The 3912-nt window shown below is 37.5% G+C and overlaps 1 long non-coding RNA gene across 1 annotated transcript; it reads left to right on the top strand.

The window, feature by feature from the left end:
* The first annotated feature begins 717 nt into the window (after positions 1–717).
* On the top strand, positions 718–3464 carry LOC116198613. Its single transcript, XR_004155353.1, has 3 exons — positions 718–856; positions 1833–1896; positions 3068–3464. It is a non-coding gene; the product is annotated as an uncharacterized LOC116198613 (long non-coding RNA).
* Positions 3465–3912: the final 448 nt, after the last annotated feature.

Genomic DNA, 3912 nt, shown 5'->3' with positions numbered 1-3912 from the left:
TTGTGATGTTAAATTGAAGATAAGTGAAGTTGAGTTGAGTTGAGTTGAGTTGAACATTTTTCCGAAAATAGACACACCCTCAGTGTTTCCCTGAACTCACGGTGAGTCGGAGCAGAATAATAACCGAAAGCGAATCGACTGGGATTCAATCATTTGTAATTTGTATTTGTGAGGCTTGACATTTTGAGTTTCAAATAGAACATATATACATATACTTACATGCTTATATATATATATTTATATGTAGGTCATACACGTTGCTGGACGAATTTAAAAAAAAAAGTGTAAGACCTAGGATTTTCGAAACATGGATAACTATACATACATAGGCTATTATATTGTGAGACCTGGTATTTATTTTTCTAGATATGCTGTGAGACCTGATATTTCTTTTATTTCAAATAGCATATATATATATATATATATACCCTTACATGCTTATATGTATGCATATGTTATATACATGTGCTGGAGCAATTAAAAAAAAAAAAGGAAAGGGGAGCATGGCCCCACGTGGGCTCAAATTTTCCTTTGAGCAACCTTCCACCGCCTCAGCCTTTCCTCTATCTTCTTCCATTGTTTTCTTTTCATTCTTTTCTTTTTCGTTCTGTTTCGTGGAGGAAGAACAGAGGGGGGAGATAGAGAGGGAGACAGAGAGAGATGGGGGGGAAGAAAAAGAGCAAAAACGTGAGCCCGCCATTTACATTTTTTCTTTATCTTTCTTGTTCTGCTCTGGAGCTTTCTTTTTCTTCCAATCTTCTAATCTTCTGCGGGAAGTTGAAGAAGAAACAGAGGTTGAGAGAAAGAGAGAGAGAGACTGAGAGTTGGAGAGCTTGAGATGGAGCTCACGGATGAGGTTTGGTTGCTCTCGATTAGTTTCTATGTGGTGATTTTGATTATTGAAAGCTTTCAATTGATTGTATTCTTGTTACCTTGGTGGCATCGGGTTAGTTTATTGTATTAGATAACTTAGTAATACGACTCGAGGCCACGAACTTTCTTAATCGCTGGCAAATTAAGTTGAGAGGAATTGATATTGTAGATTTTTCTTGCTTACGCTTAATTTATCTGATTGTGTTCTAGTGAAAGTAAGAGTATTTGGTTAGTGGGATTATGAATTGGGAGTGAAGAACTAGGGAATTATGCTAGAGTTCAAGTTGGAGCCAAGTATAGGCAGGTTTAGGTTGGTACTTGATTCTTTTCTTCCGCATTCAATTGGGTTGTTATGTTGTGAATCTAGTATTAACAATTAATTGGACTGTTTAATTAATATGATTTAAAAGCGCCATGATATGCAAGAACAAATATGGGGGAGCTTCTTGGAAGGTGTATAGAGGTACTGCAATTGGAGGCTCGTTTAGATTGCAAGGGTTGTTAACATTGGTCAGGTGTAATGAGCTCTAGATTCATGTATTATACATTCATTATCTTAGCTAAGTATGATTGAGGGCTTGTGTGAGTAATTTAGGTTTTTTTTTTGTTTCTCTTTTTGTAATAGTATAATCCTGTTCATATTGGATTGTCGAGGTTACTTGTCATCGAGTAATTTAGCAATTGAAATCCATGAGCTACGTATTTGGTCTGCTAAGGTGGTTATCACATTTCAAAATATATGTACTATATTTCTTGTAGAATTAAGAAGCGCAATTATCTAGCTTGCGACATCTTGGGTTTCTGAAAATTGATCTGTAGACATGATCTATGATATAATCGTGTGCAAAGGTCTCGTGGAGGAAGGAATATTTTTGGTAGGGGTGTGATTTGGCAATGTGATATCTATTGATAAAATTAGTATATTTTATAATTTTTCTTGCTATGCTTGTTACTTGTAGGAGTTGAAGAGACTGAAACTTGGTGTCCTAAAATGTCGTCTTCATTAAATAATTTGGGTATTCGGTGAGTACTTTATTCCATTGTGAAATGATATATATATATATATATATATATATGTTATGTGACTACTCTATTCCCTGGTGAAATAATGTGTTATAATTATATAAATTATTTAAGATGAATATAGTGGTAGTTAGATTAAGGAATTGGCATTGCTATGCTGTGTGAAAGGATCTGAGAAATATGGCATTTTATGTTCCACTTGGACTTGGGATATGCAGTGTGATTGAATATGTGGATTGCGTATGAAGTATATGATGATAATGTGATTCAATATGATTGGGATTGTGGTTGTGTATGTGGAGATTGTGATAATTTGGGAATAAGAATTTGGTGTGAGTATATGATATGAGATGGCGTGGTTGTAGTTGATTGTGCTCGTGATTGTTGCGTGATTATATAGCCATGGGACCGTTGGACCCGGCGGATTACAAAATGGGTCAGATCGGCCGCTGGACCCAGCGGAATACAAGTAGGGCCTGATCGGCCGCTGGACCCGGCAGAATATAAACAGGGACATGATCGGCCGCTGGACCCGGCTGAATATAAATAGGGGGCCCGATCGGCCGCTGGACCCGGCGGAATAGAAAAAGGGACCTGATCGGCCGCTAAGACCCGACGGAATACAAATTGAGGTCAACTCTTACCGCCAGAGGTTAATAGGTGGCCCCTGCTTATGAGATGTGAATATTGGAAGTTGAGAATGGTATGAGCAAGATGTGCGGGGTCACGGTACCGTCACAACTCTGTTGCGAGGGAACGCAACCCTATGGCTATATTGATTTGGTTGTGTTGTATATTGTTTGTTTGGTTGGATTGCTGTAAATGTGATGATTGTTATGATTGTCTGAATTATTATGTGGAAGCCGTGTTGTTGCTAATTTGATTTAGTTAGGCTATAAGTGCAAGATGATGTTGGGTTAAATGTTAATCCTAATAATAGTTTTATATGGTTATAAGGGCAATTGATTGTTGATAAATGATCTTAGTAATCATTTGTACGTATTGTCTAATATGTCGTGTTGGTGAATTAATTGATAGACTTGGTTATGCTACTACTATCTATATGAATATTTGGTTGTCTAAAGTATATTTATCACTTAATATTATTCATTTTGCTTTGGAATTTAGTGCTCACTGAGATGCAGCTCACACCCTGCATACATTTTTCCAGATAAGCTTCCGATTGCGCGGAGGAACCACTTTTTTATATCGGGGATCAGCTTGGAGGACTAGGTAGGAACCTTAGTTATTTGATAGATATCCTTTTTGTATAGAATGGACTTTAGAATGTTACGACCTGAAAATTTTGTTTAGTTGTATCACTGATGTGAGAGCGGAAAAGAAATCTTCGGAAAGTCTAGTTGGTTTAGCAATGTAGTTTTGCTAGAATCGTACTTATATAAATATATATGCGAGAGAATTTGTAGTAGTATGTTTTTTTAGAGTTATGGAAAGCAGTTTTTATATGAATAGTTACGTGATAATGGATGTCGAGGAAATATAGGGAAAATTCATCTGAAATTTCGGGTCGTGACAGTATTTTATTGTTTTTCTAAGAGTATTGTAAGGATTTTACTTTGTACATTCATTCTGTAAGAATCCCAGTCGGTGAACGAACAGTCCGAGAGTCGAACTAATCGAATCAGTCCAATGCTTGCCTAAACAAGAGTAATCCCAAGATTTCGCGGTTCCGATTCACGCAGGAATTCAAACATCATAGTTTGATGAACTATAACGTAAGATTGTGAATCGATTCCCCGACACACGGGTCTACTTCTCTCTCGGCTTCTCAACTGACATCGTTCAGTTCACTAAATTTTCGGTGTCAAAACGTATATGCCGAGCACAGCCTAATTCACACTGTAAATAAAAACAGTAAGCCTAGCAAACCTGAGTATCGAAAGGGTGTGCGGGATACGGGCCCGCACGTAACATGAACCCCCTAACACGAACTTTTTGGTTCCACACAGACCAATGCCTTAGCAAAACTAGGTGTTCTATACCCCTAGACCCGGG

Source organism: Punica granatum, chromosome 1, assembly GCF_007655135.1.
Source record: "Punica granatum isolate Tunisia-2019 chromosome 1, ASM765513v2, whole genome shotgun sequence".
Taxonomy (NCBI): domain Eukaryota; kingdom Viridiplantae; phylum Streptophyta; class Magnoliopsida; order Myrtales; family Lythraceae; genus Punica; species Punica granatum.
Note: the sequence above shows the minus strand (reverse complement) of the source record. Positions and strands in the feature narration are given on the sequence as shown.